At 38.0% G+C, this 26,185-nt stretch overlaps 1 long non-coding RNA gene across 2 annotated transcripts in view; it reads right to left on the bottom strand.

Moving 5' to 3' along the window:
* The window catches only part of LOC110359337 (uncharacterized), a 316,154-nt gene that overhangs the window by 174,113 nt on the left and 115,856 nt on the right, over nucleotides 1-26,185 (bottom strand). For both annotated transcript variants that reach the window (XR_010467038.1, XR_010467039.1), the window contains exon 2: nucleotides 24,395-24,501. This is a non-coding gene — a long non-coding RNA (uncharacterized LOC110359337). The remainder of the gene's footprint in view (nucleotides 1-24,394; nucleotides 24,502-26,185) is intronic.

Consider the following 26,185-nt stretch of genomic DNA (forward strand, 5'->3'; position numbering starts at 1 on the left):
ATGTAAATCAGCATTACTCCACTAAGCTACAACTGTTCTAATATGTTGAAGATCTGATCAAATGTATTTTATGGAAAGGCATAGCGAATTAGTACGGCCATTCTCTCTCTTTTTCAAGAGTAATATGATTCTGACTTTGCATAAAGGTCAATGAAGTGTTAAATTGAGGGTGACTGAATACAGAATATGCAGGAAATGATTCCAAGAACAAGAATCAGTGAGAAACAGATATGAATGAGGATGCAATAAAAATAAGGTAATTGTTGAATGATAAAAACACCTGCTGAAGTGCAGAGTCCAAAGTTGTGAGCATTTGAAGTAGTGACCGTACTGGGGAAAAAATAAAACAAAACTCTCTCCTTGCCATGTAACTGAGGCTTCTATATAGTTGCATGAAAAGTACTTTGTAATTTTCAGTATTGGCACTGTACCTGAAACTAATAAACAGAAACTTTGAAAAAGGTATCAAGTCAAGTAATTCAGAACTACCTCCTTAGTAGTATGATCCCCAGGCCCAGTGTTTCCAGGAAAATACGTTTTCATAACAACATGTTTAGGTAAAGGCTTCTATTCCTGGTCCTGCCTTTACATTGCTATCACAATACAAGTAGGCAAGATGCTTATCTTAAATTTGCTAAGGACATGCAAATCAGGCTGTTTTCCAAGATGTAAATAAATGTAACCATTGTAAAGCAATTTTTGTTCTGTTTTTATTTGGAGTAGGTTTACTAAGTAATTAAGGAGATCCATGTAGTCTTAAGACCTCATGGAGCTCCCGGTTAATACCGAAGCCATTTTGATCTGAAGGTTCCCATGTTGCTCCAACGTGAGTTTATAACTAGGTACAATTCTCCACCTTCACTTACAATATCTCTCTATTGTATTTTAAATCATGACACAACAAAGACAGCAGACCATCTGTGTCTATATTACCCATGTGAAATAAAGCCTTATTTTGCAGATATTGTCTTCTGAATAAAACATTACTCCCAAGCTGTAATCTAGTTTCCCAAGAGATAGGCAGGGAATTCTGCAATGAAGTTGATGAAGATAAAGTCAGACTCACATAGATAAAAACTATCCCTAAATATTCCCTAAAACATTTTTAAACTTAGTAGTATACCTTGGGTTTAGTATATACAGAAATAGAGATTTATAGTCAGCGAGAAGTTGATGATGAAAAAGTTGAGATGTTTTATGAGCCCTGAGGCAACAAAATGCCAAGATATCAGTCAGGCCATTTGAAATAAAAGCCCAGAAATCACTCTCAAAGAGGACTGTTGATCTTTGATGTTAATAATTGATAAAATAATGTACTGACATCTTAGCTGTGGATGTAACTGCCAAAAGCTATGAAGCCACATTTAAATAGACTGCACTACTTTCTATTAGAATGTTCCGTTTTCAGAGTGACTCCTGATTCCAGCATGGCTGATTTTCAGCACGTAGGTTTTGGGAATCATTCTCACCAGTTGAGTTCTTTCTGGTTGATGTGAAATTTTGAAATGTAACACACACACCACCTTAAATTTTTTATGCAGATATAAGGCACTAATGATCCGTTCATAAAGTGGTCCCAGTCTGATTTGATCTTTATGGAGCTGTGGTGCCTAAGACAGAACTCAACTCCAGATGATATTTCTCTGGTGCTCTGTGAAGTGGCTTTGCAGATTTTTTTTATCTGCTTCCAAAATTGATCATGTTACATTTGCCTTTTCTGAGCTTAAGGGAGTCCCATCAGTCCTGTTCTCTTAATACAGCTGTGATACATCCAGAAGAATGGGAGGAAGTGGAGAGAGAGAAATACTGTTACCCGCTAGTTGCAAAACTTGCCTTAGGAACTTGGAATGTTTCTCTTTTACTGCTTGCTGTAAACAAATATTTGTTAACTCACATCGTTATTTGCAACTTGAAAGGTATTTCTTATAGAAAACATAAGGGCTTTTGAGATTTCTGAGTGCTTCCTTTAAAGTGGTCTAACCATTGCATGATCAGTTACCCTGGGTCAGGTCCAAAGTAAGTTAAAATCCTCTAGAAAGCTTTCCCCGGATGCGAGTAGGCTTTGGGACAAACTTTATCTGCAGCTATTTCAATCCAGCCTGAGGCCTGCAGGTTTAATAGTTTTATATGTAGATATTTGGGGGGCTGATCTGATCTCTGGCAGATCCCACCAAAGGCAGCTGTGCCAAGTAAGGGATTTCTGAAACTGTACATCTATCCCAACCTGAACCTCTGGCACATCCACTGTGCACTGAAAGGCTTTGAAGGGCTCTGGAAATGTACCCATTTGTCTCACAATAGTATTAACCAAGCAACAAAATTAACCTGGTTCGCTTTTATTAGAAAATATTACCTTATCAGTATGCTTCCTTTCAGAGCAGCAAATGCTCCTGCCAGCTGTGACAGCCACCAATTCCTGACATATCAATTGGGTCACACAAGGCAGTTGAGTAGATGTTTCAATAAAGAGGGAAATGAAATGAGTTATTCCTGAGTCCAAATTACCTGTCTTTTAGTATTTACACTGACTCAAGCTCCAGGACAAATCCATTTTACAATATAAAAAAAGAGTGAAAGCTTCAAATGTAAAGTTTGTTCTCTACTTTACGTATTAAACTCTTAGTTTAAATTCTGCCTTTTCCAGAAGACATATATCAAAATAAATAGAAGTAGATTATGTCTGATTCTCTTTTCAGTGAGACAGATTTCACAATTGATTCCAATGCTTACAGTATTGGCTTTGGTGGCTCAAACTGCATAGGAGAAACATCAAACCACAAGATATTTATTACTATATTTATCTTATCACACTGCATCTGAAGCTCCTTTCTTAACAGTGCTCCTACTTGACTGAGGCAATTTGTCATCTCCTAGAATTTGAGATCCATAGTGGACTTTGTCCAGCATTACTCTCCCATGCCTGTTAGCTCTGTGCTTGGATTCTCTGGGGAATAACTGCTAATAAATAACAACTAAAGAAGTCGTAGACCTCTACCTCCCTCCCATTTACATTTCCCTGACTGCTGACCTCTGTTTTTTTAGATAAGAAAGTGGTGGTATGCACATAAAAGAGCTGTTCTCCACTGTTGAATATTTCATATGAGTTTCTTGTTGAAAGATTTTGCTGTACCACTCTGACTTTATTTGTTGTCAAGATGAGCAGGCACACTATGTATTGGAAATGTAAATACAAATATTTGCTCTTTTAGTCTGTGTTGGAGAGCTCTGACTATGGTATGTCATGAACCCCCTTTTCTGCAAGAATCTGAAACTTGCAAGCAAAAAAATTTTCAGTTTGAAATTGGTATTCCATTTGGTCTTCTTGGGAACTTCTCACACCTCTATATGTAAGATTTGCATAAATTCTTATAATCTTCAACCAACATTTGGCAAATCACACACATAAAAGCATTAAGGTACCATAAGTTGACATAATATATTAGAGAAGATACTCATACTAAAATGAGAGCTTTTTACTGGCTTACATACACCAGTACTTGTGTATCCTGAGACTTTTTTAAACTTGCGCAGTACAGTTAAGTTTTAGCATAGTATCATATTTCATTAGAATATAGTGCTTTTGCAGAATAGTTTGTCTGCCATCAGCTATCACAAGGGACTAAACCAGAAGAAATTCTATTATGCTAGATTTTATTTTTCTTATAGTCTAATAATTGCATTAGGCCTACAGCCTTCTGTATTCAGTTTTGTTCCAAAGTAATCCTTAAATCATAGTGCATTTTAGTTATTGATTTTGCAATGACCTCGTCTTTTGTGCACTGTTTGGGTTGCTAAATGCAGAAATCTGAAAACTTTAGTAGGAGCAGCTGCTCTCAACAGTCATCTCTTCATTTGCTCAGCCAGTCTGATGAAACTCTTCTTGCTTTCTCTCTGGTGAGCCTAGGAAATATATTTGACTTGATTCACACCTAGTGGAACATGTGTATTTAATTATTTAAAGGATCAGCCATGGGGCTGTGTTTGTACACATTATTAGCACAAGTGCTGTCCCATAAAACTCAGTCTTGGCAGATTCCCTCCAAAGGGAGCGTTACCACAAGGAAAATCTCCAAAGCATTTTGTTCCTAGGGTGTGGCTTCCTGACATAACCGTTCAGAAATGCCATTTTTGAACTGGCATCGCCCATCATGCCCAATGGCCCAGAAGAGTCTATTCTAAATTTTCGAATGTGTTCCTGAAGGCTTTTAGAACCTGCCTTTCTAGTTTTTGTCCTGGCCATGTGTTGTGAGTGGAAGTAGCCTCCTGTGCTGCCAAAAGAGAAGTTCACCAAGGGCAGAAATCAAGTTATTCTGAGGTACCTGAAGTGCTGCTCTTACTGAAGGAGAGGCCTCATATGCGTTCCCAAATTACAGAACTCTAATTAAGCTTACAATCATTTGGGCTCATTTTCCACTTCAGATGATTATCTTCGGCTGACACTCACCTTCATTGTACCCAACACAAAATCGTCACAAGGGGGAGGGCTGGAGGGGGACAGGATGTCACATTGGCCATGCGGGACCACAGGCAAAGCAGCTACTGAGGGCATTAAGGTGAAGTTGCCATAATCGTGCAGATAAGTTTGTAACTTGTAGTGCTACTGCTTCAGGAGGGTTTGTGTTTTTAAAACAGGTTGCATGGTTGCAAATACCATTAATCATCTTTCTTTTCAAAGAAAAAACTGCTTTTTGTTTTACTCTGTCTTGGCATTGCAGAATGCTTGTCCTGGGTGGTGCCAGTTGAGCAAAGCTCTTTGCACACCGTGTCATCTCACTTTAGAGAAAAGTTATTTACTTGTTTGGCCTCTGTTAGTCCTCAGCTGGTAACCATAGATTATTTTTTTCCTAATAGCCATATGTAACCTGGGAGGCAACACCAACTGGGATCTGTCTGCTGACTTAGATCAAATTTTAGTTCCAAATATATTTACTGTCACTTCTTTTATATGGGGCTTGTAAATCTTTTCATGTCAAAACAGTGTGGAACTAAAGGTCTAAACTTTCCCTTTGATGTCAGTAAGAACTTCCCTTCTTAGCTGGATTGGGCTGTAATATTATACATCCACAAACAAAACAACAAGCCAAACATTGATAATGGGTTGTTAGAAACTTTATAGGAATTTTTAAATTAAACTTTTAAGTGAGCATATTGATAAACTAGTATAATAAGCTTTGCTGTAGGCTTAGGGAAACACACATTATAATGTATCTAAATGATTAAATCAAAAGTACAAGTCATCTAGATATTCGCATCTGTACACAACAAGTTTTGTAAATCAGCTATATCTGTGATTTAAATCTTAAATGAGCTAAGGATGCCATATGGTTTCACCATGTATCCAAAACACTGGAACTCTTGCTTAGGAAATATTAAGGACGTTTTATTCTTGGCTTACTGCAATACATTTTGAGCTGCCTTTGAATGTAAACATGTTGCATATTCTGGGACAGAAGCAGATATTTTGGTGCCTTTCTTATATGACACCTGTGGGAAGGTGGAAGGTAGTGGGGGTTGGTTAAAACAACAACAAACACCATCCTTTGGGAGGCAGTAACTATTTTGTATCCTACTGATGATGCTTTCCTGTTTCTCGTAAAGTTGGGATTTTAAAGATAGTGACAGAAGTGCACATGGACAGTATTTGTTATTTTCTTATAAGCATATATTGTAATCATCTCACCTGGTCAGATCCTTCTGCCTTGACTTCTTTCAAGTAACTACCAGTATCTTTCCATATTTCAAGATATGTAGATTTTTATGTAACCCTCTAATACTTTCACACACATGAATCAAATCAATGCTTTTGTATTAATAATCTTGATTTTGTGGATATGAGATTAGTCCCCCTTTTCCTTCCTTACTGTAACTGCTAGATAGTATTAAGAATGCAATCTGGTATAAATTTGCTAGTTCCAAAGGCACAATTGTGTGCAATGCCACATGGGTTAATTTAATCCCTAAACTAATGTAGGCTCACTACAAAAATATATTAACCAAAGATTTTCCAAAATACTGATTTCAGACTAATATGGATTAATTAACACTTAAATGAGGGAAATGATAATTTCATACATTATGGCTCTGATATTTACACTGCATCATATGCTGTGTGTTTTATGCTGCCTCTCACAACTCTAGCCATTTTCTGTTCTACATTTTTTTTCTGCATTCCCAAACAGCTGAATATGCTCTTTTTATTAGGAGTCAGTACTTCAGCTGTCAGCTTTTCATAGGGCAACAGCAAAGGGGAAAAGAGACAAAACCAAGAAAGAATAGCTTCTACTTGTATCCGCATGTCATCTCAGTCTCCAAAGCCAAACATCTTTAGTGACACAGGACTATTGGTTTTATCTCTGACCTGCATCCAGGTTACCTTTCTTGTGATCCTGTACAAGATAAGTAGCAAAAGGAAAATAAATGGCTGGCCAGGAAGATGCTAACTCAGATTTTAGCAGAAGCACTGCTGAGTACTTCTCCAATTTCCCCTCTACTTGCGAAGAAACAGTGTTCTTTCCTGGAAATGTCTTGAAAAGGACATAAAAATCAAAAGTCTAAAGCAGGGGTGTCAAACTCCTACATTTATACAGTCCTAAAATCACATTTGGCCTTTTGAAGGCAACCGTGAGGCTGACATGGCCCCTGGTGAAAATGAGTTTGACATCCCGGTCTAAGACGTGCTTACTCATTAAATATCTTACAGATTGTTTTCTGGGAGCCAGATTTCATCCTATTTACTTCAATTCCAGCTTCTGATGTTATTTCACAATTTAAATGAATGCAATATTCTCCCTTCCAGACCCTCATTAACACATAGTAGTTTAGTTCTGTTGCAAGGTATTGAAAAGGCTCTGATCCCACCCCAAGCATGAACTCTTACTCCTGCACCCGTGATGCAGCAAAGCTTGTTCAGGTAGCAGAATATTTCGTAATCTTTTGCTCGATAATACGATACTTTCCAGCTCTGAGTCTGCTCTTATACCAAAATAAATCAGAATCTGTTTTGTCACAGCAATTATGTTTTTTCTGTCATGACAGTTTCAGATCAGTGTATCTGACCCTGTACTTTCAAAGTGATGTTAATTTTTGCACAGATAAACCAAAGCACAGCAGCTAAACTGAATCGATTCTGACAGATGTTCCAAGATAATGACGGTATTTGAATACAACACTGACATCTTCACCTCCTCCCCCTCTGTCGTCAGAGGTGACAGGAAGAAACACAAGTCATGCTGATCAAACCTTTCCTCTGATGGGATTGTCGCTAATGACATTGTCATTATCAAATCAGTCGCTATTGATCCAGTTTGTCAGATTTCCACCTTGCTTTGATTTTTACCCAGTGAAACGAGACACAGAGGAATTCCCCATGCAAAACAGGACAGGCTTCTATACAAGACTTCACGTGCCTTACAGATGGCTTGTGGTGGTTCTTCCAGTACAGTCCATGCTCTCTAACCTTTAAATCCAGATATTTCTTTTATTTTGTAACACATAAGCTGGCACGGTCAAAACAGTGTTGTTCTTGCCTAGTGGCCTTTTGTATTCACACAGGGCCAGAGCCTTGGTTTCTCATTTGGACTACAGATCATGCAACCGTTGAGATGACAGCAGTAGTGGCGTTTAAAATTAGCATTACTTATGTACTTATAGAAGAAATCAAAACAAAAAATAGGCATGTAATTTTTCATCCCTTTCACCCTCTTTTTAAGTTGTTTTCTTCTGCCTGCAGTCAAACAACAGCCTCAGGCTCCACTGCAACTTCTTATCCAGGGCTGAGGAGATACACTTGATGGTATCAAGTGTATTAGGAAACCTGAATAATCTCTAATCACAGAACTGCTTCAGACATCTCTTTAAGAACAGCATTGTTCATGTAAACAGTGTCACTACAGCATATTACAAGTTTGTGAACTTGCTTCAGAGATGTTGATCTGATCTTACAGCTATCATGGTGCTAAATCTTATCTTGCTTGTCTTTTTAATTCTTTTCTCCCTTCACCTTTTTTGCTATGTATGTAAACTCTACATGATGAGCATAATTTTTGTATGGCTTATGTGTACTACTCCTGCCATCAGGAGATCTGATCCACTATTGCTCAGTTGACTTACAAAGAATGGATTTTAAAGGAAAGAGCTTTAAATTTGCAACTAGATTACTTTTTCTTGACCAAAGAATTTCTGATTTTAAAAATGGCTTGAAACTTCATTCCATTTTTTAGAGGAGTCCTTTCTTCAGTCAGAATTTTACAGACATTTGTCAAGAAAATGTAGAAATTAAAATAAATTATACACTGATTTTAGTTTTGCTCCTATTTAGCTCCACATTTTTAAATGGACCCTGAAGGCAAAACTAATTAGTGAGAAGACACATATATAAAATGAGTTTAGAAGCAGAGAAATGCTGGCGTTGCCTCAAGCAAAGAGACCTGATCACAGTGACCTAAATATAGACTGTTGTACTGAAAAAATTTAGGTCTTAAATTCAGACCCTCCCCTTCAGCCTCCTCTCTTTCAAGTCACCTTGCAAAAGATAAATTGACTGACCAAGACAGAGTTTTCCTGAATGATTTCTGGTTTGAAATAGCCAACTACTTTCAGACTCTCTCTTTTTATTTCCTTAAAGAGGTCTGAGCTTTAAAGTGAATCCTCCTGTCTCAGAGCAGAGGAAGAACAAACCCTTCTGATTTGAGAGCCAGGGAGATGGTGTGAACACATCATCAGTGGCTGTTGAAGGCATTGGTGTGTCTCTGCTATTACAGGAACCTAGTACTGATCAGCCAAAGAGAAAATAAGAGAGGGGGAAAGATTTTAAGAAGAGAGGTAGAGAAAGAAATCACTGTGCAAATTTTGGGTCGCAAACAATAAAAACTGCGAAGTCAAAGTTTGAAAATACCTGATGGGTGGTACTTATCCCTTCCTTACACATTTTTGACCCCTGGGCAACAGATGTTCTTCTGGAGGTCTGCACTCTGTTCACAAATTCCTGAACAATTGTGAGAATAACTGGAAGCTTTGAAAGAAACATTGAAAACATGGCTTTTTCACTGAAATTAATCCAGTCCTCACCGCATAGTTTGTCTCATTGTTCACACCATATAAAGTGTGATTTTTGTTTTTTTGCAAGCTGTACCATGCCACTCTATTTTGGAATAATGTGACTTGAAAGCAACCAGGAGCATTTCTCTATATATTGTCTCTTAAAAATGTGAATACGGGTTCACATCTTCACTTTGGATCCTTGTTCATATGGTGTTTCTTTCAGCCCAGCAACTCCAAGCTGATGCCACATATGACTAAAAGGCAACTTCTTGTGACACCGCTGGTGCTGGTCACGATCATGTCCATGTTCTGGCAGCTGCCCTAAGGACCCTCAAATTATACTGAGCTGCTTATTTTCTCTTATCCATCTCATATACATCCACAAGCCCCCTGTGACTCCACTATCAGCTCCTAGCAGCACAGACCACTATTTTTTTTTCATTTCTCTGTCAAAATGTCAGTAGGCAACTGTCCTTGTTTCTCTGATGCCATTCTGATACTTAACAGTGCTAAAGCCTGTACACCTTGCTGGGCTAATGTAACTGGGAGAGGTTATTTCCGATGCAGTTTTACATTTTTTACTGTGAGCTCAGCAGCATTCTCTCATTCCAAAGCTGCTCTGAGCCTCTTAACCTTAATTACACACCTATATGCTTTCATCAGGTCCTAGAATCCTATTTAAAAGTCTTTTCTGAACATTTGGTGTTTACATGTGATGAAGCGCTCCTTTTTCGAACACAGGTCCATAATTAGTTTCCTCCGCATCAAAAATGCAGAGGTGGTCATTTCCGATTGGAAACCAATAGTTTTAGTTTCCTTTTTGCCTCTCAGAATAATGCTCCAACTTATTTTTTTTCCTCCAGATAAATAAATCATCACATAATGTATTACCTACCTAACCCAGGAGATATTTCTACAGAAAGTACGACTACCAACAGCTTTAATTCTCAATAGCCAATGTTTGCGTTAAGTCAAAGTAGGGGAAGGAAATTGTCACTTCTGTGACTATTGCCAATGTTTTATTCTCTTTAGATGCAACTGAAATGGCAATATTTTTGCTGAATGTGTATCAGTGTTAAACTTATGCATTAAAGATAAAGCATTTTTAGAATTGGAGTGCACTTCAAATTCAGCCTCTCAATATACAAGCTTTTATGCTCCTTTTGAGGACAAGTGAATTAAGCTGAAGCTTCAAAGTGCTGGTACTGTACATGCCACCAATATAAAACAGGCAAGGCAGAAATAATTCCCTTCTAAAACCATGGAATAAGCATGTGAAGAGTTTCAGTTGTTTCTGGATGTGTTAAATACAAGTTGCTGGGACCGAGAAGTGTAGTCTCTACCACTCTCTAAACACACCTCGTACCACAGCAATCACAGCAGAAGGATATTCCTGTTCTGAGTTGTCATTTCCTCTTCTCAGGGTGGGGACAGACTGGCAGGACACACTCCAGGGCAGTGCTGACATCCACAAACGGAACCCCATCATGATATCAGCATCTGAGAAGGAAGCAGGTGCTCTGGTCCCTGACATAAAGTGGGTCAGGTTTGAATACCGCAGTACTACAAGCACCACAGAATTATTTCCCAGAGTTCATCCCATGTCACACCCAGCACCTCATCGTGTAAATAGAAAACTGCACAGGGCTCCCCGAAGTCATCTTGGCAATCGTTGCTACCACAAAACAAGGCCAACTATGCCCTTTTCTCAAATATTTGTCTAACCCCTTTTAAAAAATTCCAGTACAAGAGATATAGCAGGCTCTCTGCATTATTTGTGTGAGTCCTCATGTATCCTTAGAGGAGGAGGTTTTTTTTCCTACTATCTAAACTAAATCTCCCACTGTTATTATCTGAATAGCAATTCTAATGGCAATTTGGATTAAAGGAATATGCTTCTTGCCGTGGTGTGAAGAACAGTGAGATCACATTAGTCACTTTGCTTTCCAGTGACTGTCAACTTTTTATGATTAGTAGGGCAGTAAATGAAAATAAGACTCCTGTGGAATCACAAGGAGTCCCATAAAGCTTCTGTCCATGATTCAAAGGGGCCATTTGCCACAGCTAAGTGCAGCTTTTCTATGCAAACAAATATTTGTTTTCCTAGAGGACAAAAGTAAAGGCACATTTAAAAGAGCTGAATTTTCATCAGATTAAATTCAGAGGTGGAAAAAACAATTCAGGTGAATTAATAAATTACCTAAGCTGCTCAAATGAGCTTTGAGATTTAGATGTGACTTAATATAGCTTCTCTGGATGTAATTAGAGGAACATCTGGAGATTCAGCTAGATCATTTGAAAAGCATTTGCCATTTCAATGGATTATTCAACTGAAGAATGGACAAGTTGTGATTTTTACTGTAAATACAGATATAACTTCCAAAGTGTTTCAGACTTCTATTCTGTTTGCACAAAATAACAACACTGAAGAAAAAAGTAAAATGCTGGGCAGGATAAGATACTGAAAAGCTAAATAAATGTAGTTAAAAGTGGCAAATTAATTTAAAAATAAAACTCATTGCCAGAAATACTCCATTGAATTTCATTACTGAGGAGCATATTGCACAGGTATCTTCTGCCTTAAATGTGTACTTCCCCTTGAATTGTTTATGCCCTTAAAATGTAATTAGATGAAGGCTGTAAATGCAGTGCTAGAATTCAGAATTGGACCCAGAGTAACTCATCAGGGTTTAGACAGCTTTGAAACAGAGAAGCCATTCAGTACTTTCATTTTAGAATCTCACAGTTTTAGCAAGTGACATTTTAATCTAGGGGCAAATCTCAACTGATCTGTAAAGACCTGCTCTCCTGGATCTAAACCAAAAAGATTAAAACCAAAACTAAACAACCAACACCACCACCCCACCCCCATGTTGTGCTCCAACATGTAGATATGAAAAAGAGAAAAGGGAAGTCTCTGATTTTGGAGCAGGACCATCATTTTGAAAATTCACTCTACACCTGTGTAGTCATGACCCATTGTCCTAAAAGAACAAAGACTTTGCACTGTGTAATATATTTTTTAATACAGGTTTTGTTTGGTGAAATTTGAGTATAGCAGCAATGGAAACAAAAAAAAAGCAGACTTCAGAAATCCCAATTTCCATAAATAAAACCTATCCTGTCAGCTACCATGACAGACATTTCTATTAGTTCTGTAAGTGGCGGTGCCAGCAAGATGTAATTTGTGAAAGCCTGGACTTCTTTGCACCCATTTCTATTCAAAAATTTCTCATGTAGTTTCTGAATGACCAAAGACAACCTGTATTAGAAGCCAAAAATACCTAGCAATTGAAAGAAGGTGACAGCAGTTTCATATATTTGCATAAAATAAATTAACCTTGAGGTTCATGACTTTACTGCCTGTGTCTGTGCGTGACACAGAGCACTAGGGCACTTCTTGGTGCAACACACTCAAACCAGCCTCTTCTGCAACCGTAAGGCAAAGCCATTAGAAACCAAACCAAAACAATCCCCAAAAGAACCAAACAACCCCCCTCCCCAGACCACAAAACCAAATCAATCAGTAAAGAAGCAAAAGCATGGTACTAAGCAAATTAAAGTTTTGCAAATTATATTGCTGTTTGACAAGAGCCTACACAGAAAAGGAAATACATCTTTTCATCTGCCTGTATGTGTTGTCATTCTGGCAAAATTATCTTCTGGTACATAGTTAGAGCTGTTTGATTAAATCCCATACTAAGCATGTGTTACCATTAGTGCCCTAATTTTCCAAACTCTAAGTGCATACATAAGCACAGTAAATCAACAGGATTATTTATATTTAAGTATGAGCACAGCATACGAAGTTAAGCCTTTTTAAGATCAAGGACTACGGAGATGAAAACAGACTGAGGGGAACAGACAGTTTCATTCAGAATTTCTGCACTGGATCAAATCACTCATAACATATTTGCAACATGTATTTTGTTTTTTTCATACAATGAGGATATTCTAGAGAACACAAAGAAAAAATCTGAAACAAGAAACCAAAGCCATTTAATATTTACTGCAGGTGATCAAGATTTTTCCCCCAGCTCTGGTCTGATTTTTTGCTCTAGATGTCTCTAAACATTGGACATTGAATGTGTAGCACATGAACAACAGAAGCATGAATGAGAGAACAGGGAAAATGTAACAGCATGTGTTGAGATATATTGCCTTTAAGTTTCTACCTCTTATTCTCTGGCTATGTCTACTATTGTTTTCCTACAGCCTCTGTTCAAGTATTGCAGTGGTAAAAGATCACTTAAAGAATCTTGGAAATAACCATATTGCGGGAACTATTAAATACCAACATCTTAATCAAGAACCACTAAACACTTAGTAATAAAACCAAACATTGGGACTGCTCTTATTTCTTGTCCTTATTCTCCAGAGGAAAGTATGATGGCAGAGCAGAATTTCACAAGTATATGAGAATTTCACGTGGACAAGTGCTCCGAAATTTTAAATAAATGCTTAAAGCATCAACTTCCTAAAAATACCAGAAAAGCAGTATGGTTCATCGTGTTAGAAATCAATTTGCTGAAAAAGGTCATTTTGTCAAGAACTATAACAGCATAAGTAGACATCAAAAAGAACTGTTGACTTCCTTTTCTACAGAGAAGGATTTCAGCTTTAAGCTTTGCTTTGAAATGGGTTTTCCAACACCACAGTGCCTGTGCAGATGATATAACGGGACATCTTATAAACATATATATTCTCTCATTTTGCAGTACATTGATGTTTAGCAATGTGCAACCCTTGTGCAACAGCTCAGTAGCTGCTCAGCACATCAGATTTAAATTAGACATTTAAGGCAACCTAATCTGCTTTCTGATTAACAGAACTTTAAACATATAGACATCTCAGGCCTGCTTGAACTTGAGATATTCCTGAATGGTATAGAGTTATCCAGTGCCAGCAAAATCCTTTGTGAAAGTGCAGATATGAGGAAAGTTAGGTCTAAAATTTTCGCTGAAAAAAAGAAGGCATTCATGTAACATCTTCATTTGGACTTGGTTGAGCACGAGTATACACACATCCAGCTGCATCATACCTATCCTTGTGGCTACTAGGGATTTTACTGAGAATTATACCAGTTAAATTTTAGTGCAATAAAGAATTCTTAATGTCAGCTCGTTGGACAGATTTAAGACATTACCAAAGCTACTTTGAAGAGCAAATGACAGCTATTGATTCCTGAACATGCATCCTGCAAAAAATGATAAAAACCCCTCTGAGAAGAACGTTTCTAAAATGCAATCCTGCAAAAACCAGTGGGTTTCTGGTGCTGACACACAGAATGACAGGGAGGAGGGGGATGAAGGATGCATTGAAAAAGGTTCTCATTACAAACGTCAAACTCATTGACACTTTAAATCATAAAACCAAACCCATTTTCTAATACGTTCCAGAATTTCCTCGTTACTTGACAGATGTATTTTTTTTTAAACAGTGATAGTTGCAATCAAAAGACTTTTAAATGAACAGTGATTTGCAGTACTCAGCTTCCCAAAGATTACAGACTCTGGGCAGATAAAACTAATATATATCATTCTCATTCAGATACATAAGCAAGAGATAGTCTGCAAAGCTCCTAATTGCTCACTGATAGAATCTATGATCTTCTTCCTGTACATTTTTATTTTTGGCAACATTTCCTCTCTCTTAGGAGACAGTCCAACATCAGCTATGTTATATCACATAAATCTCCATTAAAATTAAGGACAGAGTTTCCACCCATCCCCGTGCATATTTGTTTTGCATTTAAACTTTACTTGCACTACAGAGAAATGGGATTAATCATGTGGCTTAAGCGTTTGTGGGCCTCAGCAGATTTGGGCTTAAGTGTTGCTCGTGTCACAGACTGTGCATGACATTGGGGGGGAAATAAATAAATATTTCTGTTCCCATGTAAACAGGAAAATGCCATTTGCCTACTGGCCCTAATCCTGCAGATAGGTACAGTGAAGAGAAAGTTAGGTATGCGAGTAATTTCATTCATGTCAAGTCAGCTCCTATTGCTCCAAGGAGAGAGTGGGGAAAGCAGGACCAGCTCTGTGCTTCTGTCTCTGGGTTACTGAGATTGAGTAATTTTGAAACAAGATTGAGAGAGAAATTTATTTCAAGAACAAAACTAGAAAACCCAAACCCCACAGGCACCACATAGGGTCACTAAACCAGGATCCTGGTTGCCAGCCCTTGACTTCTTGCAGCCTTTTCCCCACCACGAGCTGTCAGTCACCAGCTGTCCTGGAGGCTGAAGGACCATGATGGACTCCACCACCTCCAGAATCCAGCTGTCATCTGCAAAAGTTCTGCTGAATACCAGCAACTGCTCCTATTTTTATAGTCCTCTCCCCGGTCTTAACCTCTTCAGCGCTCACAGCAGCTCAGCCCAGGCTCCTGCTCCAACACTCAAACTCTTTTAAACACACTGCACGTCACAAAATACTTTCACGTCATGTTTTATTACCTCCTGACACACTTCTTTCCTGTTTGATATATAAAAAGCTTCTATGAGCTTCAGATATTTTTAGCTCTTAGGGCTGGCATCTATAGAGTTAATTTTAAAGCTTAAAGAAGTAAAAATCACTTCCAGGCAAACCCCTTATGAGCAGTAAGCATTGTCATTCATTTCTAATCCCTGCTTCTCTACACCCACAGGAAATAACCGTGAGAAGTATGGGTACTATGAATCATTGATGGTGTTTCCCTTGCATGAAAAATTGCTTTCCTTACCTATATGATCAGGGTGACCATTTCAGTTTGTCATGCCTTTCACACAGCAGCAGCAGGAGGTCAAAAAAAGAGGCAATTTTCTACCCATACCCTCAACAAGGGCAAATAGTCTGAGTAGTTTTACCTGAAATATAGTTGTCATCCTTCTGAAACTCCTCACTGTAGATTTTACTCTCATAAACTCGGTATAAAAATCTATACTGAAGTTCCAATAGTGTGTACCTCCTAACCCACGTTCTGCAGAATCACAGTCTTGGAGAATACGAAAAACATCCATGTGATACAATAGTCTTCTCAATCGTGGAATTTATGCCTTAATCTAATGTTGGTCTAGTATTTCCAGGCATTATTTATCATAAGTTTGGGATATTCTTTGGTTCTTTGTCCAAAACTCCTAGTTTTAAATGACAGGAACTTCCTTAAGCCAATCAAAATCAAATTAAGTTCTCCAGTTGGTTTCAGACAGCAAATACTGTGAAAATACTTTAGGTTTCTCCTAGCAAGTTACTGGCAATATTCTAGACTCAGCATTATGCATAAACTGGACTTTCCTAAAACTGCTAAGCTTGAATAGCATTTCATCACCACTAAGCATAACTGCAAGCAAAGAACGAGATAAAAGGAAAAATAAAAGCAGCATAGATAAAATGATGCCTGAGAAGGGTATGTATGTACTTTGAAAGTAAGATTTTCAAAGGCAGTCAGAGAAATTACATCGCACCTCCGAATGACAGCGGGAATGTCAGCTCCACAGTGGCCACTCTGAGAAGTTCAGCCACAATTTTGCTGTTAACTCTCTCCAGTTGATGCCGCCTATCAGCACTTCAAGACGTTCTTATCCAACGCATGCTGACTCACGTCTCACCACATGCATTAATGGACTTATTAGCCTCCTCCGGAACTTTTATTGTCTGACTTAATGAAATGTGGGCTTCTTTATTCTAATATCTACAGCAATTCTGTACTTAACTCTGACTTACCAGCACTTTTTTATATTTATAAATAGCAATTTGCTTGTAGATTTCATGGTGTATTTGCAGATCCCAAAGCACTTTGCAAAGTATATTTTCCCCACTTGCTTCACAAAAGAGAAAGAATGAGCAATCCCATTTACTCATTTGCTAAAATGCAAAAAAATTTTAGCCTGTCACAATGGTGTGATGTACCCTCTTTCATCAGGTAGTATTGTTGTCCTAACAATACTGAATATGGTAATAAAACAGGCAATAATGGTAATCATTTTACACGTTGAAGCAGCAGGAAAAGGGACTCCAGCTTGCACTTTAAAGACACTGTAAAATCAACAGGCTCATCGTGCAGAGAAGAAGCTCTAGAGCACTTCAAACCGGAGCGATAAACCATGCAAACAGATTACCAGCTTCGAAGTTAATCTAATGCTTTACACCATAGTCTTTTATAGCAGAACGCATTAATACCATGCTCCAATAAGCATAGCAATAGATGGAAAGATATAATAGCATCTCTGGATCCTAAATAATACATGGGAGGCTTCATATAGGGGGAGCTGCTTTCTACTGCTGCAGATCTGTTACTTTTCAACAGTGCTAAAAATTATTTCCTTCCATCAGCCTTAAAGGAAGAATAAAGCAGGCTAAAACGTAGCATGTTTACATTCAATATCCCGGCTTCAATAAAGTTTGGAGTCTTTCAGAAGATGCGGAATGAGTTTAATTTCAGCATCATTTGACTAAATCTTACCCCTAGGTTTGCTTAATTATAGAGATACTGGAAGAGAGATGAGATCATAAATCTCACACAGTGTCAGGAAGCTACGCTAGTTAAAATTCAGCTAATAGAAAAGAGGTGCCTCCTGTGAGATTCAGCACAGATACACCATAGAAACAGCAGTAAAAAGGCACAACTATATTAAGTGCAATGCTTACTAGCCTGCCTTTTCCAGTGTATTTACTGTACCACACTCTGAACATTTTTAAGTGCTTTATTATTCATTTTTTCAGAAACCCAGCACACAGTGCCTGTTTCTCTTTTCACCTAATTCCAGAGAGACGAAAAAAGAGCGTTCTTGTCCCTTCCAAGAGCCACAACCCAAAGGAACCCAGCAAATTCTTTAGCATCTCACTGGAAATCTGTGAGGAACGCAGTGTAAACCAGATGTCCCTCCTGTCATCCCAGCTGACTACCACAATTTTTTATAAATGACTCAGATAAAAAGGTAAAATCTTTTTAATTAAACAGCCTTGGGTTTCAAATAAAGATGATGAAGTTCACAGGTTTTCTTGGAGCATGTCTCTATTCATACCAAAGTAGCTGAGAACTGCAAGTTACTCAGACCAGTCACAAAAACAACAAAAAGCAGAGACGGCACACAGGCAACCAAATTAAGACCCAATGGATCTTAAGACTTCCCCTGAATTTTTGTCTATTTAGTCTTTTGCTTTGTATATTTTTAAAAGACAGTGTGACAGGAAGAAAAGGTGCAAAACATGCTCCACAGATGGTTCAGAAAAATTGTGAACAGAACACCAGAATGAGGCGTTTATGTCTGGGCAGCTCTGGTAAATCAGATTACTGTCAGTCCCAGGTAACGTAAATCACATAGTGCAGTTTTGATGTGACAAACGCATTGATCCTTGCTGATAGTTGTTTTGCATCATTTATTTGAAACACGCTAAGCCAGGCTTATAGGAAAATTCTCTTAACCTGAGATAAATGTCTCTATTGACTTGAGTCAAGTTTTGTTGCAAAATGCAAATCCTGAAACTTTCTTCCTGATTGTTTTTTTAATTAACACCTCACTCAGAGCTAATTCACAGTCTTTAAAATGAGCCAGTGGGACACTTTGATCTCTGTCTTTCCACACCATATTTTCTGCTTGATGGGAAAGTTTCCTCTGGTCTTCCTGTTTAAATACTTCTGGTACACGTTAAACAATAGCCTGGTTATATCTTTCCCTCATTATCCGGGGTGTAACACAGCGTCTCGTCTCACCTTTTCAAGTACAGTGATGACCTTGTAGTCCTGCTCAAGTAATGTGTCTGTGTTGTTCAAATGAGTCAAATCCTGCATCACTCTGACATGTCTGCCAACAAGGACCTGGAGTGTTTATTCATGTAATCATGCATTTATTGTTATGCTCCAGGCTTTTTTTTTAGTGCTATCATTAGTTGCTCACACTTGGTCCTGGATGTGCTCCCACTGATCAAAGAGCCAGCACAACAATCCAAAAGCTACCAGCTTTGCAGACCCTTTCTTACTGAAATGAATGTTTGTTTCAGAAGCTACGCAGAAACCCATCTTAGAAGAGACTTTTGAAAGCCTAGGAATTGCTTTGTAGGACTTGGCATGCAACACGGCATATAGTTGGAAGAAAAGATTCTATGTTTCCAGTATGACTCAATATTTCGTGATCAATAGCAGAAACAAAGTCCTGGGATCAGCCTGAACCTTCTGTACAGGTTCTGGTAGCAACTGCTTTCAGTTGTAATTTAGGGAATTCTCATAGAACCTGCATGGAGTTAGATATCGCACATACTATACAAAGACTAGAAACGGAGCTTGTGCCTTGGAGAGTTCTGCTAAATACATGATTACCCTTCAAACAGTTTTGTAGATAAGATGGTGATTTTGGCATCTACAGTTCTCTCAAAGAGAGACTGGAAAAGAGGTTGCTGTGGAATTCCCCAACTTATTTCACATAATGCATATGGGTCAGGATCTAACCCTGCAGGGCAGAGGTAACCACAAAGGTGGCAGAAGCTCAAGTCTGTGGCACATTTTAAGTACAAGTTTTTATGTAATTTATATTTATGTATCTATATATGATATCTATACATAATCCTGAGAATTGTCATTGTTCTATTACTGTGTTACAGAGAACAGACCAAAAAATCATGGCAGTATGCAGTTCCACCTTATGCCTAACCTGTTCTGTTTGTAATTCTCACACACATTTCTCAAAAGAGCTGTATTTGTTTTTCTCACTTTAATTCATCTATGGAAACTCTCTACAGACTGCTGAATATAAGGAAGAGAGTGCAAATAACCAAATGTCCCTTCAAAACAGCACTTTTATTCTTTAGAGTACCCTACACCTGGTGTTTAATATGAAGAAAACACACCTCCCAAATAAACCAAACTAAGAAAAAGGTAATTTTTCCAGGTGTGGGGTTTTTTTTGCTTACTATAGAGATGATATATTGCGAGTAGAGCTAAGTAGCCTAAAATCTTGATTCAATTCTTTGAGACATAAGATAGCAGAACAATTGACATTTTCTACTGATCATACACAGAGTAATCCACAGGGAGAAAAATAAGACCAGAGAGATGGAAAACTGAACTAAGTGTTTCACTAGTGCTGCTGTTGTCTGAATGTTAATCAATAAAGCAATAAATAAGCTGCCAAGTTAGGCATATCTTAGTGGGGGATTTTGGCCATAATTCTCTAGAGCATGTTTAGGGAGAGAAAGAGGTTGATTTCTATTGAATTTCTATTCTAACTTCGGCTTTAGGAAAAAAATACAGATCTTCAGTTAACACTGAAGGAGTTCGTTCTTTCCACTTCAAGAAAGGAATGAAAATGTCTTTTTACTAGAATGTTCAGAAATCTTAACTTGTCTAAAAGCTTATATACAAGTCTTTCAAGTTCTTCTTGTGAATGACACTGAACAAGATAAATATAGCAAAAGCATAGCATTCACAATTATGAATTATATAGTTCAAAAAGAACTGAACTGGACTTCTGAATATACCAAATAAGACAGGTCCATAGCCTTAATATGTCTACTATGAACGTCATCCGACCTTGCAGCCTTTCAAGACTTTGGTAGACAAAACCATGACTGACCTTCTTTGAGCAGGAGGTTAGATCAGAGACCTGCAGAGGTCCCTTACAACCAACACTTCTCTGACTCTATATGATTCAAAGTACAACAAAATAAAAGTACTGTTATTTCTGTCATAATACTATTGTCTTACTCTATTTCATCACTATGGTTAAAAAAAAAAATGCAGCATATCTTTTTCCAGAAGGAACATTTGTGAAAACATGTAGGTAGAAAATTAATAACATCATGTGAAACCTGTTCCAATCAAAAGCACACACACAAAAAGCTGGAAACTAGAAAGGTATGTAAAATACTATAATAAATAAGCTATACATTACATACTGGAAGCAAAAGGACAGTCTCTACTATATGAAGAGCAGAACACAGCCTCTTCAGAAACAGAGCTCTGCATTGGAGTGGAAAACAAACTGTGATAATCCAAGAGGCAATTAATTGGAATTAAAATCAAAGGAAAATTCTTTAGGAATTAGAGCAATCTGCTTCAGTTGTTTTCTCATGAACTGACTTCTTACCGCCTACCTTCTATTTTTCTATATTGTTAAAACATGGAGGCCCATTGACTGTAGGGTGAGATTATCTGATATTCTTCCATGATTTTCCAACATTAATCCTTAAAACTTAAAACTACTTCAGAGACCAGACCTTTTCAAACGTTTCCATTTTATTTCTGAAACATGCTCCCCAGATGGGTGGTTGCTCTCCAAGCTCTGCCCACGCCTCCAGTCAATCTCTGAAGGGAGTTTATAAGAGAAGTCAGACACATTACACTATGTGTCTTTCTCTTCTGGAAGCAGAAGAGGTGGTTTACATCCTGAATAGGAGTGTCTTCATTTTCCCAAGGAAAACCTGCAGAGACCAGCCTGCTTTATTTCATTCTAAACAAAAATTACAGAGCCAGACCCTAATTAATTCCAAAAATGTTCTCAGAATTCATGCTTTCCCCAAAAGAGAGAACCTCACGTGACAAAGCAAACATAACTCACTTTTTTAGTAAAAACTGTTCGCCCCTCAGTTTATTAAAAATGTCATTTTTCATTGGTCCTGAAGATATTGCTGTGCTTTATTTCTCATTGTTGATTATATTTACAACCTTTGCAAAAATAACTTCCGCCATGTGTGTGTATATATGTTTATATACACACAGACATATATCTGATATGGACTTATCTTCACATGAGACACCAGCCAGAATCTGACTGTGCGAGTGCAGTTCTCAGACTCCGGTACACTGAACCTCAGTATTGGACCATTGACAGATGTTTAGCAGAACTATTGCTCTTCCTAGCACAATATGTGGCTAAAGACCATTTTTAGGCTGTTGTCAGAACATAAACATGCTACGAGTCAGGTAGTTTCTATGGAAACCACACTGAGTAAGACAGACACAGTAGGTCACTGCTTCTACAAAAGATAAAATGGGAATAGGTAACGTTTGAAACCTCAAATTATTTTCCCCTCTAAACAAGAGCGCTGTTTGCCCTCACTAATAACTCTGGTTAAGAAGCAGTGCATGCAGAAAGCGTAGACTGAACACTCCAATAGCTTTCACTAATTTGGGAAGCACACTTCCAGCATTTTAAAGAGACTTAATTTTGTAAGGTGTGAGGCAATGCATGATTCCTTCAAAAGGTCTCACGTTTGATTCTTTACAACAGTGAGACATGCAAAATTATCAGTTATCTCTAAAGCTGGTATCTTCATTTGAAGACTGTCCCTATTCATCCATCATAGTTTAGTCTCCATCCAATTTAAAGCATCACAAGGCAGATCTTATAAAATGACAATCAGTGGCAGCATAAAAATAAAAGCTGGATTGTCAAAGAAACTTAAGAGGTTTGGGCATCTGAGTATCTCCTAGGAACACTACATTTCATTCTTAAGCTTTTAAAAGAGGTGAAGTGACAAAATGATTGCATTAGTCATACTAATTAAACAAAACCCCAAACAAACCCTAAAACATTTTTACCTTCTCATCTGAAACAACTAGAAAATTAAATCCAAACTAAACTTGATTACAACAGCAGTTTCCCTGCAGTGTATCCTCACTGGCAAATACTTGAAGTATTTACCATGAATATTCATCCCAGTAGAAGAGGAACACCCCAAAATAAATGGAAATGGACACAAAGAGGTTACAAAAGGCAACACTGAAGATTATTTTCACATTCAATCAGTCATGTTTTTGTACTACTCCTGAAGTTTTATAAATAACCTAAGAGCTGGCATAGCAAGAGATCTAATTATAAAGAAGTTATAATTACATACTGTCTCTAAATTATATAACATAATATCAATATAAATGTATTCATTATGTAAATGGTTATTTTATTGCTCATTTAAAATACATAATGAAAATACAGATAGTAGGTGGACAGCATGCTAAATAAGGGCACAAATGAAGGAAACATCTTGGCAGAGACAGAAGATGGAGGTGTTAAAGAACAAGAGCAGCACTTAGCTGTCTCTGATAACAGACAAGTATTTACGTTCATGAGTTGGTTGCATGCATCATATCCAAGTTTGAAGATTTCAGTCTTAAGAGACATTCACCATATTTGCTTCGAATTTCAGCAGCCTCTCTCCTTTCACTCTCGAGAGGGCAGGAGAAGAATGAGGAACAGACATTTGCATCCTACTATTTTCTCTACCAGAATCTCAGTCTAAGATAAATCCAAGAACTCCCCCTATATGTGCAGCTGACCAGCACTAAAGGTTGAACAAGTTACTTGAAGAGCTTAAAATCGAATTTTCAACTACTTGAGCTGCTAAGGAGGCAGCCAGAGCCTAAAGAACTCATGTTTTCTGAGGACGAGGTCGGGGAATACTTACAGGCACGTGCTACATCTGAACTCTGTGAGGTGATCTAATAATTCATCACCCAGGATCAGTGCTGGGAATCTAAATGCTCCAGGTGAACCATACTTGTAATTATTTCAAACCACCCAGCATATATCATTATTAACCATATTTACAGGTCCTAAGTGCAGAGCACAGCTGGAGCAGCAAACAAACACCACAGCAGCTCAGATAAATCTCTGTGAAAAGCAGTAGCTACTCTATGAGGCACGTACTGAGTGATCACACTCAATTTTGACAAGAACTATATTTATTTTTGCAGAATGTGAAGCAACATGATTTGGCATTTCACAACGAAGCCTTTCTTCCTCCCTCTCTGTATTCAATGCCCGGATTATTCTACAACCCCCAGGTTCCAGCTACCAAAGTTGTCAGCTTGTAGACACTTAATGACAACATTTAGCTCTTACGATTTTATGTAAGAAAAACACTGGTCAGTTCCTCACTTCAAACATGTTTCTCGGGAAACTGGAAGTTTAAAAAAATCAGTAGTTCTCGGCATGCAAACCAAATATTTAAATATCCTTTGGAAATAAATATTCTGCCAGACATCTACTCAAATCTACTCTGAGTGCTGCAAAAAGCTTCAAGCCAATTCCCAGCTCACTCCCTTCAGCTTCTCTCCAAGCCACTTTTTTCCCCAAGAGGTTCCACTTACCCTTTGCTTCCTTTTAGCTTAGATATCTCCTGTTTAATTTCTTAATTATAAGAATGATACTGCTTATCATTTAGCAGGATTTATAAGTCATATTTAATATCATTACAGCACAGGTACATGCCCACTATCTTACCCGCCTCATGATTTACAGCTTGCTAGTTGTTCAGCACACTTGCTTCTGTAGTAAGAGAAAAAAAATCCCCTAACCATATATTTCCATTTACCAAACTCCTGTCTGTTACCTCCACACCTCCTTTTATACTAAGGAATTCTTTGAAAACAGACTCACCAGGAGAAATCCCATTTTGCAGACACCCATCAGACTTGGCTGGAGCAACAGGCAGGGAATGTCCTTTCGTTAATTAGGCTGCCTTACAGCTGGTTTGGCACATCATCCTGTTATAATTACAAATGCTTGGTTAAGCCAAAACCCCAGAAGCTGCATTGGTGTTCACAGTAAAAACACAACCAGAGCACCAGGACCCCAAAAGCACCATTATCAACAGCCAAAAAAAATTGTTAGACTAAAGTTACATTAATTTCAACATCAATTTGCAAAATAATTAAAGGTGAATTTCCAGGTCTACTTTTTTCAAGCTGTGCCAGGAATTGCTAATACTTAAAGCTCTGCACATTTTCATTTACCTCATTATCACTTTTTTACTGAAAGTCCATTCTGAAATACAGAAAAAGCTAAATTTTGCTACTGAATAATTTGTTTTATTAAATTAAAGCTTTGTCAAGTTAGGGAGAGACAGATGCCCCGCTTGCAAGTGTTTAAGCATGCAGAGTTGTTCCCTCATTTATGGGCTGCTTTTGCAGATGCTTCACTATCTGCTTGAATATGTATTACAAGTAGTCCCATTACCTTAAAGGGGATTGATTCCAGCATATAAAACTGAGCCACAATGTAAGGCTGTGCTGCAGTTGGATATTAAGTAGTCTTGTTTACTTAAATGAGTAAGATATACATACTCTTAAGGGCTTGTTGCAACTTTTTAGACAGGAAGGAGGTAGTTCTCTTCAGGCATTGTATTTGTAGACTGAAAACCTTGATCTTATTTTCTAGGCAATTCTTCCTTCAGTAGAGTTTTATCCCAAAACATATTCCAACTTCAAATTTTACAAAAAGCAGAATCTCTTTTGTCATTTTGAGATGCTAACTTGTTTTTGTTCAAATGTCTGAGGCTTTCTGTTCCAAGTCAGGATGCAAGTTAACAATCCTCTTCCATCCTGCCACCTCTCTAACCCAGGACCAAGGAACTCCAGTGATCCCTTCCTCAGAAATACCAGCTGTGAGCAAGCCCAGTTCTGCAGATAGCTGATACGTGACATCCATCAGGTCTGTGACTGCATAAAGAAGGTAATTAATCCTTTGTGGAAAGCTATTTAGTTTTACTGTCTTGGAGCATTCAAAATATAGTATCTATTCACAAAAATTTGAGCTATCTTTTCCACAGTAGATTCTGGAATCTATTGTTAAATGAATAAATTACTAAGTGTCCTTTATAAACGTGAGCTCTTGTCAAAGTGCTATGATTTGCTCAAAGAATACTCAACAAATCCTTAAGAATATGGCTTCCGAACTTTAATTAGCTGTGCACAGCAGGCTGAACTCTGGGACCTTGTTTGTCCAATGGTCAAAGTTCCATTATAACTGGCCTTTTAGTCACACGAATGCAAACTGCTTTCATCAAGCCTTCCTAGCACCTCCACCACAATATTTAAAAATAACCCATTCATTAGCAATTACTATGTCAGTACACAGTCTTTCCATAGGTATTTGTGCTGCAGAAGTCTGTCCAAAAGGATTGGAACTATTGACTAAAACGAGAGTGGGAAAAGGAAAACCAAACCACCTGCAGCAACTTGCATCATGCATTATACATAGCATGTGAAACCCCAGTGGCACCCAGACTTTGGAGGCAAAATTTCCTCCTCAGATCCTCATGGTAATAGCTGAGTTGGGTATTCTGTGCACGGAGAGAGGGCAGATTCCCCCAAAGTCAGGCTGACATCAAGGTACAGTAACTGAATATCACCATTCAGTATAACCCCAGGAGGAGGAATTTGCACTGAA

Source organism: Columba livia, chromosome 18 (assembly GCF_036013475.1).
Source record: "Columba livia isolate bColLiv1 breed racing homer chromosome 18, bColLiv1.pat.W.v2, whole genome shotgun sequence".
Taxonomy (NCBI): Eukaryota; Metazoa; Chordata; class Aves; order Columbiformes; family Columbidae; genus Columba; species Columba livia.